The 14,593-nt window shown below is 35.6% G+C and overlaps 1 pseudogene; it reads right to left on the reverse strand.

Moving 5' to 3' along the window:
• Window positions 1–10,066: 10,066 nt before the first annotated feature.
• Window positions 10,067–14,285, reverse strand: LOC149251722 (uncharacterized; annotated as a pseudogene).
• Between the last annotated feature and the right edge of the window lie 308 nt (window positions 14,286–14,593).

Genomic DNA, 14,593 nt, shown 5'->3' on the forward strand with positions numbered 1-14,593 from the left:
TTTCAGTAGGACTATTCGAGATGCTGCCTTGTGTTACAATATCATTGAAAAACAAGCTCTGACTCTTATAAAAGCATTGAAGGATTTCAGAGTATACATTCTGCATTCACATACTATAGCATATGTTCCTAACACAACCGTCAAGGATGTTCTCATGCAAACTGATCCGGAGGGAAGAAGAGGTAAGTGGATAGCAGCAATGTTGGAGTATGACCTTGAGATTAAGCCTACCAAACTAATCAAAGGACAAGGCTTGGCAAAATTGATGGCTGAATCAAATTTGCATGCTCTAGACATAAATCTCATTGCAGTAATGTTAGATGACGAAGATGGTGGCTCACTCATTCAAGTATCAAAACTGTTTCTCAAATCACCTTGGTATTTCGATATATTTTATGTTCTTCAGCATCGTTCGCCACCTCCTGGAATGTCAAGAAGTAAAGGTAGATCACTAAAACTAAGGTCTACAAAATTCTGCATTTTAAATAGTGCTCTCTATTGGAAAGATCTGGGAGGGTTTCTTCTTAATTGTTTGGTTGAAGATGAAGCTTAGCAGGTAATGAATGATTTTCATAGAGGTGATTGTGGTGGTCATTTGTTTTGGAAAACAATAGCTAACAAAGTGTTGAGATCAGGATATTATTGGCCAACTTTGTTTTTTGATTTATATAAGACAATTATGAGCTACCATGAATGCCAATTTTTTCAAGGAAAAAGGAAGTTGCTTCCTCTTCCTCTGAAGCCAGTTGAAATAAATGCACCTTTCTAGCAGTGGGGACTTGATTTCATAGGAGAAATCCATCCTACATCATCAGCACAACACAGATGGATTTTGACAGCTATCAATTACTTCACCAAGTGGATTGAGGCCATTCCGACAAGGCAAGCCACGGACACGATAATTATCCAATTTTTAGAATCTAATATCTTGTCTCGTTTTGGTTGCCCTCACAAGATTATAACATATAATGCAACAACATTTAAGTCAAAGAGGATGGTCGAGTTATTCAACAAGTACAATATTACATTAGTGTTTTGGGAAGTTTTAGTGTCTACGGATAAACACTTAAACCCCTAGACTAGTAGCTAAGTCTAGAAAAATAGTGCAAAGAATTCTCTACTTTTTCTATGATCAATAGATTAAATAAGAGGCAAAGAAGCCTACCTGTAGCTTTCGCTTACTCCTTATCTCCCTTGACCAATTTTGTCACTCCTCTCCATACTTAATCCACTTGAAGAGTACCTGCACACAGACAAAAGACAAAAACCGATCAAAGCATATGATAATGATCTATTGATTAAACATAGTATGGAATCAAGTACATAGTACACATATGAAAGCATCAATGAATAACACAAGCATATGGAAAAAGCTTTGAACACTTTATTAGTAAAAGGAAGAGTTACAACCCAATTTGCTTGATTCAGCATCACTCCTCCAGTTCAATCCCATCCTCTCCTCATAACAAGCAAGACATTTTGACATCATTACAATACTTGAAATCAACTCAAGTCTCATACTAACAACATCTCCCTATAATTCAATGATTTCCAGCCCCTGATCACTTAGATGAGTGGTATTTTATAGGTGAATAAAGGAAGTTATGCCATAAATGGTGATAATGAATTCCCTCCCAAACTTAGAATTTAGTTCCATGGAGGAAGGGATAAAGGGATTCATGTTCCTTAACTCCCTACCTCATCCAAATTCGAGCTCAAGGAGTAGATAAACTTGGGAAACTTCTAGATGCATCCAATGGATAAGAATATTCCCAAACCCTAATGCAATTTTGCTCAAATTCGCCCAGTGCAGGCCAAAGAGGGTTCAAGTGCGCTGCATAGCACCCTATCAGTGTATGGACTGCACTGCAGTGCACTCTAATGAAGGCCTACCTACGCTGATCTTCTTAGAGGAAGTTTTTGGAAAATTTTAGTCATGGAACTTCTTGGGAAGCTAGGCATTCTGATGGTTGAATTCTTTAGGGCATGTAACAACTGAATTAGGGTTTGATGGGCCCTAATAATACTGATATGTAGGTTGGGGTTGATGTACCCAACTGGATCTGTAACAATTGGGTCACTCCACGACATACTACCCGCAGGACAATGGATTGCCTGAGTCATAAAATAAATCCTTGGTGAACATTATCAAGAAAATGTTGGAGGAAAACAAGAAGAATTGGGATCAAAAGCTTGTTAATACCTTGTGGGCCAACAGAGTGAGCATCAAGAAATCAATAGGTATGTCACCTTTTGAGTTGGTTTATGGTACTGAAACAGTATTTCCCACATCACTTGCAGTCCCGGTCATGAGATTATTACAGGAAGCTGGCAGCGAAGAGGATCATATTTAGCACAGAATTAATCAAATGATTCACCTTTAGTAAACAAGGGAAGAGGTTTCCCAAAATACTTTTTGGTTGCAAGAGAAGATAAAGAAAATTTATGACCGTAAAACCAAGGAAGAAAAGCTTCAGTTAGAAGATGCAGTGCTGCGATGGGATGCACGAAATGAAGAAAAAGGAAAGCATGGTAAGTTTGACAATCTATGGAAAGGACCATATAAGATCTCAGCCTATCGAGGATAGAATGCATTTTTGTTAAAGGAAATGGATGGTCAAGAGTGTTCAGGAGGACCAGTGAATGGTAGGCTCTTGAAACACTACTACTTTTGATGTTGTTCCTTGAAGTTGTTTCACTGTCATTGTATATACCTGTTCACTTTTCCTTGCAAGATTTCAAGTACACTGTCATCTGAGCTTGGGGCCCGAAGTGAAGGCTATAAATCTTGAATGATTTGTGTTGAGTTTGGTTGATTTGGTTTGTAGTCAAGTTTTAGAGTCGGTTGTGAGTCAGTTTTTAATGTGTATTGAGTCATTTTTCTTTAAAAATTGTAAAAAAAAGGGGGTTTTTTCTTGTTTTAGTCTTCTGTTTGTTTGACCGTATTGGCCCAATCAGCTAGGCACTTGGTCTACAGTGTTCTTGACACCTCCAAGGAGCTACCATCCCAAATAAGGCCAATGTTAGTGTCAGTATTTGCATACTTCCATCAGGGATCAAATTTTCTCTTTGCATTTTCATTTTAGGGGTCCCATACTAAAATTTTTACATCATTTTAATTAGGTCATGTCAAACTGATCCACTGATGGTTGTCTTCTCTTCATAAAATCTACTTTCACTCTCATAAATTATACTTGCTGACCCATCTTCAGGCTGTCTTTAGTCATGGTTTCATGGTTAAAATGCAATCATGTTTTCATTAGGTCATAGGGCATGTTTTCATTAGGTATTAGGGTTTCATTTCCAAGGTCAAGAGAATGATTTAAAGGTGCATATAAAAGGCAACAATGGTATGATGATGATAAATAAATCTAGAATGATGGCTAGTAAGTCATAGTCACTATATAATTATCTTTTTAACTAATGTAATTTTCACCTCAAAAAACATGTTTTTGAGGTGAAAACATAGTATTTTGAGTTAATTTGTATTTCTTAGGTAATTTTAAGTCACTTTATGTAATAAATGATTCCAGCTGCACCAATGCATCTCTCCTTGCTACAAGACAAAGAAACACTGCAAAAATCAGTTCAAATTGAGCATCGTCTACCTAAAAAGGAACAAAGAAGAAAAGGCATTAAAAACAGAGATTTGAAAAAGGTCAAGAAATATTAGAAAGTGGGTTTTTATAGTGAAAAATCAAAATCTACTTCTATATATGGTGTCACATTTCATTTTCAAATTCATCATTCTCATTTGGCAAAGAAGGAGTCAAAAAGTCAAGAAAAGAGGAGAGGTTGAGTGAGTTTTGGGCCTAGGAGAAGTGGCGCTGCGCTTCTGGAGTTTGGCGTTGCACGTTCAGGGGGTGGCGCTACACGTAGGGCGTTTTAGGAAGTGCAAAATAACACTGCATTACACGTTCAGGAGGGTGTTGCACGTTGAGAAGAAAAGACCAAAAAAAGCCTCCAGATTCATAAAAACTTCCAAAAACACCCTCTTATCTCTCAAACAAGTAAGTGCCCTCACTATACCTCGTCATTGAGTTGCAATTGAAGTGTTTTAAGGTAATTTACCATGAAAAATGTGAAACCGTAGATTCTCCCTCAATTACACCCTAGAAACCCTAATCCCCTCTATTTCTCCCATCATCTATTACTAAAGCCCTGAAACTCTCTCCTATATCATTCCATAACATTCTATACCCCCTCATCCTTCATCCCACAAGTTAAGTTTCAAAGAAAGACCTAAGCCCCTCTCCCCATTTTCATGATTCATACCCTCCCCTTCATTTTCTAGCCCACCAAATTACCTCACAAGGTCATCTCCCATTCCCTCACTCCTAAATCACTATTACTCACTCCCTTCATTCCTTTTCTAGGAGTGCATAGCCTCAAACTTTGCAAACATGCACAGAGAAGACAAAGACTATGAGGAGGAGGGAAAAACTAGCAGTGACAGTTTGACAGATAAACCTCAGCATCAGAGAAAACCACACAAGGGAGGCAGAATTATCAAGGAAGAGCCAACAAACCTCAGAGAATTGCAGGCCTCTCAGTTGGCTGTCACTTATTTCAGACATCTAGGGTGCTATGATTTCTGTGAGTAGGTAGAGAGAGTTCAACACCACCCTGAGCTCACCAAGCTTTTTCTAGCCAATCTTCGGGACAATAAGGTGACTCTTGCTGGTGTGACATTTACAGTTTCAACTTCCATTATTGCAGATGCAACCAGGATTCCGAATGTAGGGGGGAAGTGGTACAAGGCACATGACCTGGATAAACACCATTATGAGCCTTATATCAAACCTAGGTATAGAAATGAGGCGAAAAGACTTTTTCCTTTCAGATTTCTTGAAGACAAGTACGCCCCCATCATGAAAATCATCATGAAATATTTCTTTTGTGAGGGCAGATTTTCCAGACTGTACACCTATCACATCAAGCTTCTCATGCATTTTAGTAGGGTGAGGATGTTAAACCTCCCTTATTTCTTGTTTAGGAATATTGAGAAGATGGCCCACTTTGTACAGAAAAAGCCATACCCTCAGCAAATGAGTAGTCTTTATCATTATTCCTTGATCAAGATGATTGTGCTTCATCATCCTAGCCTCCTCAACATCTCCTGGGAGAAATTTATTGCTCATGACATCTTTAGGGGTCCTCAAATTCCTCCACCAGTGTCTCAAGAATCAGGGGGACCTTCTAGCAGTGCTCAGGTGAAGACAGATGAGAAGGCCAAAGAGACTAGAGCTACTGAGGTGCCCAGGACCTACATGACATATCAGAGGGGCACAAGGAGATTGTTTGTAGCTGATAGGCAAGTGTTTGCTCCACAGGATGTGGAAGGGACCTTTCCTTCTTCATCAACTCATAGGAAAATTCTTGCTCCATAGGATGTGGAAGGGGCTTTGCCTTCTTCATCAACATAACAAGTACAGGTGTAGCAGCTGCACAAAGGGAAGGAAAAGATGCAGGTGGAAGATCTTGATGATGAGGAGGAAAGAGACTTTGATTTGATAGAGCATGATGAGGCGGAGCAACATTATACTCATCATGGCATGGAAACAATTGACTTAGAGGCTCAGGATGAAGAAACAATAAAGGACATCATCATACAGGAAAAGGAGTCTCAAGTCCAAGCATTGATGGACAATTTGGAGAGAGCCAAGTATGTCATCACATATTTGGAACAAGAGATCAAGAAGTTGAGTGACAAGCGGGTCCTCATGGAGCTGGAACTTCTCAAGATAAAACGACAAGGTGACAAGGAGGCACCGGTCACATTGATTCCTATTGAGAAGGAAATTAAGGATGATAGAGAGATTTGGCTTGAAAGAGTCAATTTTCACCTAGAGAAGCTGTTGCAGAAGGCCAATAGGGACAACCAGATGATCAGGCACATGGCCTACCACTATAGGACCTGAAACAAAATTTGCAGCATGAGGGTCAAACAAATGAAGGCTAGGCTAAGGCAGGCTCTAAAGGGAAAAAAAGAGGAGGATATGCTTAGGTTGCTTGCTAAAGCTTCCTTGGCTCATCAAGATGCTTGATGATGGTGACTCTCACCAATTTTGGTCAGGTTTGGAGGAGATTCTTCTTTTTGCAAATTTTGGAAATTGCACACATAGAAAATCTGGGTCAACGGGCAGCGCCACCGGCGCTGCACTTTTCCTAAGGGCATCCAATGGAAAAATGACTTGAATTTTTTGGATTCAGAGTGATGAGTACATGCACTCTATGGATTTTATAAGTTTTTGGGGCAAAACTGGTCCACCAAAAAGTTAAAAAACACCCTAAAAATGACCTTTCTGCCGCTTTTTGGACACACATAAGCAGTCTTGGAAGAATCAACTTTTGAGGGGTCAAATGAGCTTCAAATGAATAAATTCCATGTGTTTTGGAAAGTAGACTTGAATACCTTTCAAATGATATATCACGAGCTGAATGGTGATGTCGGGAAGGCCTCCAAAAAGGACTTGAAAGTGGCGCTACGCGTTGGACCAGTGGCGTTGTGCATAGGGCAAATTTTGCACATGATGGCTATATTTCTGTGTTTTGACTGTGTTCATGAACTTTCTCTCATGGAGGATGTTTTACTAATGTAAATGATGACATGGATTGTAAATATGATGGATAATTAGTAGTAGAGGGTAGATTCATTAGATTAAAAGTCAATTTGAGCTCAAATGAATCAGTTTTTTCACTTTTAGAGGCAAGTTGTTAAGATGCCTATATTCCAGTTTCTTGTTCAGTGTTGGTTAGATTAGCTCCTCATCTTAGGGATTCGACCCCTGAGGATGGGAGGATGTTGAAACAATGCCTATATCTTCTTCTTCTTTCTCATTGTAAAGGGTTGGACTCAATTGGATGCTTATGCCTTGATTATACATCATTTTGTAGCACTTTAGTAGGAGATTAATAAAAATTGTAGCGATTTCTTTGGGATCCATGTGGTGTGGAGTTTAGTTCAATTTCTTATCTTGTGATCATATGCTAATATGTTTTGTGTACTTCATTAATCATTTCATTGCTTCTAAGTGAATGTTTTCAAGTTGATAGGCAGAATTCACAACATCACTGCTCTGCTTTGGGTAAATATTCACCATTATATGTTTTCTACAGTCTAGGAAGGATCCATGGTAATCACATGCACTTCCTAGCTTCTCACCAGTCTTAAACACCTCACCCATCAAGCCCTAGAGTGCTAAACCTTATGCCTACCTTGCCCTATTGAACACCCTACAATTTTGACCTAATTCCCTAGCCCTAACTATCTGGCTCCTCCTGATCTAGCAAAATCCCTTCAAAATAAAATCCAACCTTGTGCTACTATACCTCGCCTAATATCATTTTCATGATCCAGTCATCTTGGCTGAGATCCTTACGGAGAGATCCCTCTCCTGACCTAGTAGGGCTAGCTACTTGGCTAAGAGTGGTTTGTGGTTACCTTGACATTGCTTTCCTTCAGCCTGAGGTTCAATCCAGGTGATAATAGAGCAAGAAAAAAACAAATATAATTTAGACACTCTCATACATCATAGTGACAACAATAAATCATAACCAACAACAATAAACAAATTTAATCAACCCACATTACTTCAGATAGTATACACCACTATTATGAAGAAAATCAGTGTATGTATGTGACATTCAAGAATATGATCCATGTACAAATCTCAACACATTAATCAATAATCACATCAAACCTTCTCTGCAAGAATTATCTCTATCATGCATACAAACTCTGTCAGAATCAAAGATAATATCATATCTCTAATATAACCACAGATCTTAAACACTTTCCCATAATTACATATACCACAAGAAAAACAATCAAGCATATCCATTATCTTTCTTATACAATTTTATATTTGAACCTTCTCCTTGCTCTCTCGTGCACTCCTATTCTAGATCATATCACACATGAATAATCGATCAAAATTCACATTCAAATCCTTGATCCATTTCTCCTTTAATAGCCATTTGTCTTGCCAATACTACAAGAAAATCCCTTTGGTTTTCTGTTAGTGAATGTTTGATGGGATCAAATATCCATTGCGGTCACAAAACTGCAGGAGTTTACCATGGGAAAATATCACGGTTTTCTATTTTCCTTGGTTAGGGTCACGTACACGAATTTTGTTCTTTAAACATGCGTATGTACACGACTTTTCTTCATAGAGGTTGCGTATAGTTTTCCAATTTCACAATTTTATGTTTTCTCAAATTAAACCTGTGACAAGGCTACCAATACACTTCCTTATTTCTACAGTACTTGTACAAATATTCATGTCATTTGCAACAATTATATAATCATCAAGGAAAACACATAATATTATAACTAGGTTGACATCAATGACATATTTGACATGAAAGTTGTCATCAAGGACAACATATTAGCCACAATGCCAACAGTTAAAGAACCAAATATATCTCTCAAACAATTCTATATTTTGGAAAATAGATTGCGTCTTACTTGGTTTGCCATACTGGCAATAAAACTCACATTTTAGAGTATTCATATTTTCCCTCATCACTTCGAAAATCATGCTTGAAGTTTACTGCCTGGAAACTTTAACCTGTAACATTGTTTTAGAGTTGAAGGCTCACTCATTTGACTTGGGTGTGATTTGATCAACATAGAATTATATTGACACCTCAGCTTTCAAAACCCATGTCGCCAAATTCCTTCTAGAGTTGTGCCTTACAATGCTACATGCGAGTTACAAGAACTAGGCTACAAAATTTGTCATTAGCCAATTTAAATTATGAACTCATTTAATCCATTAGAGACACAGGAATCAATAAAAATAAGCAAATTTTACCTCAAAATGTGTGTTAAAGGATTTTGGGTTAAAAGCAATAGTAATGCATAATAACATGGGAAATGTATGATTATAAGTGTAAGATGTGAGGGATAAAAGGTCAAATTAGGCATTGAAAAATGTAGTAATAGTTCAAATTAGGCATTGAAAAATGTAGCAATGTGGGAGCCCAACATCTTCCCCACATGGATATATTTGCACGTCTTCATGCAAAAGAAAAAAAATCCTACAACATGTTCAAATTACCTTCTTGAAGCATCTATTCATTTCTAAATCATGGAAGCTCATTTCTTGAAGCTCTTTAAGAATGGCATCCCATCAGCTCGACCATAAAAGTCATTTAGATTTTTTTTGTAAAATAAAGTTATGTTTTTAGAGTAGTTTAATATTCAACATCCTTTAATTGAGACCCTTGTCCTCAAGCTCATGAAGGAGAGTCTTCTCTACTACCTTTGTCTCTTTTCCAAAGAATATTTCAGACTCTACAAGAATGGAACACTGACAGCTACTAGTGTCATATAGTTAGAAAATTTAAGTAAATGTCCAATAAAATGCAAATGTTTACCCTTCGACCTATTAAAAATCATGTTATTTTGAAAAAAGAGATGTTAGCATCTTAACACTAGTAAAATATACTCCATTTGGTCATCTTGACCTCACTACTGCAACTGCTTCCTTAATTTTCTCAATTGTGAAAATACCAAAAACATAATTGACTGTGATTGCATTGATAATGCACTAGCCACATTATCAACATTTAACTAGAGGAGACAAGAATATGTATGAATCTGGTAGATAGCTTAAACCCTGGTAATTTTTTCACTTGCAAGAAGGAACTTCTCTAATGGGTTGCCCAATCAAGTGGTATCTCAAATATATTAACTTTTATCTTCCAATATATGAATCTAGGTCTTAACATGGTGCTTTAATTAGGATATTTGGAGAGGACCTCTGTCTTTTCTCATCTCTTTCCACTAAATTATACCGATTTCAGTAAGAATTATGGAAGTTTATAATCACGCACTGAGATTAAAATAAAATTCAATATTCCTTTGAGATCTTTGATAGCATTGATTGGACTCAAAAGAGTTTTCAACATAACAATCTAATATTTTTCAAGAGTATGGTTACTAACTAAAATACACCTAAAATAAGAGCCAAAGGAGGAGGCAACTCTAAATAATGTGTTGAACGACTAGCCTTACTGGCACATCCACAACAACAACATTAAATTCTCCAATTCTTTAATCATCTTACCAAGTAAACTAAGTTTCCTCTAATATTACCTCATCAACATAGAAATTATTAAATAGAGCTATCACCAGTCCCATGGGATGGTCTAAATCATTTAGCAAATAACTATATTTCTATGACATAATGACTTTGGATGTGCCTTCTCAATGCAATAATATATTAAAAGTGGAACATATGAAACTGGATTTCACTTCAATCTTTTTCATATTCTAGATTGGAATGAGTTACACAACATCTTAAGACTTGAGTGGTAAGTATCTTAAAAAATTCAGGTTTTGGCTATAAATGAAGGAGGAACATTTGGCTTCACTCATTTCAAAATCTGCTCCACGAATTGGACTTGCATAAGGAATTCACTTATTTGTTTCTCAACTGAAATTAATGGATACAAACATTGCAACTTTTTCTTCACAAAAAAGCCTCAAATTCCCCATGCTTATAAGAAGGCATAAAGTATTCCAATTGTAATCTAGATGTCTTATAATTCAGTAATTGCAACTTCCCCTTTTTCTTTTCCTACAAATTCCAAGAAGCATTTGAATATAAGAAATCTTCCTCAGTATATATAGTTTCATGCCTGTAAGTAGTTGTTTCATAAGAATCCATATGATATAAATCTCAAATGTATTTTACCACTTCTATAACTCCATTGCACTCATAGATGTAAATTAGGTTAAAAATATCCTTTTGAAAAAAAGAACCACGGAAACCAACACCAACTTCTAAGAACATTGGACCAATTCTCAAATCCTTACCAACAACATAAGAAATTTTTGTAATGTTTCACCTAGTTACTTCATATGAGGATGATATTGCATTTACCGACTTTTTCTCATCCAAAAAGACATTTGCAATGAGTTTAGAGAGCTTTACAAATTAGATATTTGCAACAATAATCCTGTCTCCAGGAAATAAATTAGCATAGATTGCCTTCAAAACTTCCACAATTCTTGAACTAAAACTTCTTCATGGAATTCTAGACATGAGGAATTTTGGGTATAATGGCTATAAGATGGATGGAAAATGGTTAGAATGGTAAGCATGATATAACATAATAATGGATAGTGAATGAGGAAGGGTGAAATAACAAGTGTATGATTAGTTGCAAGTAGATCTCCTTCACCCCTAATAAATCAAATGAGTTAAAAGTCGTTTTACCTCAAGATTGTTTAGTTGCTTGTACTCATTGAGATGAATGTTGAATTTGAGCATGTTGAGGATTAAATCTGAATTGTACGAAGGAAAAATTATTTGGAACCTTGGATGTGATTGAATAAGGTTGGAATTGATGGAGTGAATGCTGATGGAGCTTTATTGCTGTTGTCCTAAACAGAAATAAGTGATGCTTGGAAATATGAAAAATTTCAACAATGTTGAAACAAAATTGAACCCAAGATATTGTAATGATGCTAGGGATAGCCCCCCCTTTTCTGTTGGCATACTGCTCCAAACTAATGTTAGTATCATGAACCATAAAACTACATCTATCACAATTCTAACTATGTGAATAAATCTCACTGAAGTTGAACATAAAAGTAAATCATTGGGTTACCAACCATTGATGGATGAGGTTAACCAATGTGAGACAAATGATAATTAATATCAATGAAGGTCAAGGTGCAAGAGCTCATTCAAATAGGTACAAACATTTTTTTTGGAGTTGTGTCACCTACAATATTTGGTACAAGATACATTGAGGTATTCCCTGTTGTCAACGAGGAGATCTACCATTGATGTATGAAAATTCCAAGGCACTCAAAAAATCTCTGATCTTGGTACCATATAAGGTGCTGGAGTCGATGAGACAAAATATATTGGAAGGTGGCCCTTAAGGAATCCCACATCAGCCAACTCGAGCATAGAACCAAAAAATATTTGAAGAATCATTAGAACCAACATGAACTTACAAAACTTATTGTGAATATTTTCTGCCATGAGGCTCAATTTTCAAGCAAGATCTATGTCTTCTTGCACTAGTTTCCTTATTTTCATAGCTCGACTTATTTTTATATTTACTATTTTATTCATTTATTCATTATACTATCCTATCCTACTTGAAAAAGAACATTCTCCTTCAAGTGTAGGAGTACTTCCAATGAAACTATTGGGTCTTGAAATTGTCATTCACTTCCATTACACTTTCACTATCATGTCTATTATATCACCTCCATTTCACTTTCATTTCACTACCATGTCACTACATTCATCTCACTTTCATCATTATTGGGTCACATTTATGTTTTTCCAAACTTTATTATTTTTTAGCATTTTTAAGTGAATTTGTGGTTAAAAATTAGAAAATAATGTGCATATGCTTACACCTAACAAGTGGGATGAGATTCTGGACATGTGTAGGTCAAAAGGAAGCTTCTAGAAGACCTTTATGTGGCATCCTAAGGCCAAATTCGAATTTGAGTGGAGAGGATCATGGGATCATGAGGATATGTGTCACATTTCCTATTTGTATTGAAACTCTAAGAAGACATGTGTCTTATCATTTCCTATTTTGATTATAACTCTAGAGGTATAGGGAGAGATTCATGGATTCTCATCAATGAGATAACTTCTCATCTTTTTGTATAAATAGGAGATCTCTCTCATTTATTGGAAATCTTTGTAAAACTTTTGTTAGCTCAACTTGTTGTACTTTGTAATTTTGGAGAATTTGAATAAAGCTTTGAAGTTCCCAACATGGAAGGAGATGTGAAGTAAGAGATGTCATGGAGCATATTAGAATGTAAGGTAGAATAGATTTTATTTTTTAGTTTTGCTTTGATTTCATTCAAGTATATCATTTTATTGTTTTCAAATTTAATAGTTTAGATTTTCCATTCATGCAAGTGTAATTCATGCAAGTGTGTTCAACCGGTTGATTGTAGATTTATCTAACTGTATAATCTATGCTTAGCAAAATAGTCCAAGAAAGTATTTTCCAATTGGTGCTTGGAGCATTTGAGCACACAATAGATTAGTTTTCCTTTACATGTTTTGTATTTGCTTTCCATTTCAAATTAGCATAACTGACTGTGTTTCCTATGCTCGCTAAATCGTTTCCAGAAAATGGCTCTACCATTTTCCAATTGGATTGAATTTGGGTATTTGTTCATGCAGCAGTGATAGATACATTTCCCATGCTTTCTTAAAGATCACATCTATTGTATACTCAATTGCTTAAGTCATTTCAAAAAGATGATTTCGACATCTTCCTATATTGAATGTTCCCAATGGTATTTGAGCCTGTAGTAGATCATAGTTGTTTTTGTATTGTTTTAATCTAGCATTATCATTTTTTCTTTCATTTCATAGACATTTTGTCGGCGTAGATTAATCTAACTAGTCAAAGTTTTGATTTGTTTTTATCTAATGTTCATTTCCTTTTCTCCTTTCTTTAGAAATTAGATTCTAACATTAAAAGTCATTAGATTTAGTTTTCCATTAACATTTATAGATTTGGTTTAGAAGCATAAATTTTCTTTCTTAGATTAATTTCCTTAAGCATGAGAAACAAAACCCCCAAAAACAACATAAACTATAAAACAACAAAGTAAGAAAAATGTTAACTAAGCACATATAGTGCACCACGCTTCATCAGTTTACGATACCCGGATTGATAATTTATGTAGAGAAATTTATGACACTAAATTGACTAGACATTTTGGCGTTGTTGTTGGGGAAGTGTAATTAGGAGACCTTATTTCTTACATCTAAAAAAAATTAATAATTTCTTGAGTATGCTTTCCTCCTACACTTTGTGTGACCTGGAGGATTAGAAAAAGAATTTTATAAATATTTTCATCATTTCATTTGATTCAATGAAAACTTTAATTTCAATAAATTGTTTGTTTAAAAAATATATATGTATATTTTTAAATCTTTGAATATATATATATATATATATATATATAATTTTAATAACAAATCATTAGAAAAAAAAGAAAAGAAAAGAAAAGGAAAAAGAAATAAATAAATTTTATTATTTTGTTTAGTAAAATATATATGTATATTTTTAATTTTTGAAAATATAACATATGTAATTTTATTAACAAAACAAATAAAAAAAAATAATCCACGTTTCACATAATAAAACAAATAAATCTTTGCATTTCTTATAGTTATGGTGGACGTAGTAAAACTTTGCATTTCTTGTTTGGAGATCATTCCCCTGCCCATATTCCTTTCAATCACGTAGTCACTGCATTTCTTAGCCATTGCTCGGCCTTGCAACAACAATCAAATTCCATTAAAACACAATTCAAAGGGGAATTCAGTGAAGGGCAATAAAATATTTGACATAAAATAAAAAAATTTCAATGGCATGACAGACAACGATCAAGAGGATCTCAGTGCAATCAAGGTGTTTACAGAAGATTACAGATCTAAAGGGACTGCCTTTAGACTTGGGGCAGTCCTTCAGGGTGTCTTTGAAAAGTCCCCGCCAGATGATGTGCACATGTTCAAAGCAAGTGGCAGAATTCGAGTTGCTATAACGCAAATGTTCAGATCACCGAGAACCTTAT

This window comes from Pinus tabuliformis, chromosome 7, assembly GCF_031772625.1.
Source record: "Pinus tabuliformis cultivar Carrire ecotype Pingquan chromosome 7, CPIR1, whole genome shotgun sequence".
In the NCBI taxonomy this organism is placed as follows: domain Eukaryota; kingdom Viridiplantae; phylum Streptophyta; class Pinopsida; order Pinales; family Pinaceae; genus Pinus; species Pinus tabuliformis.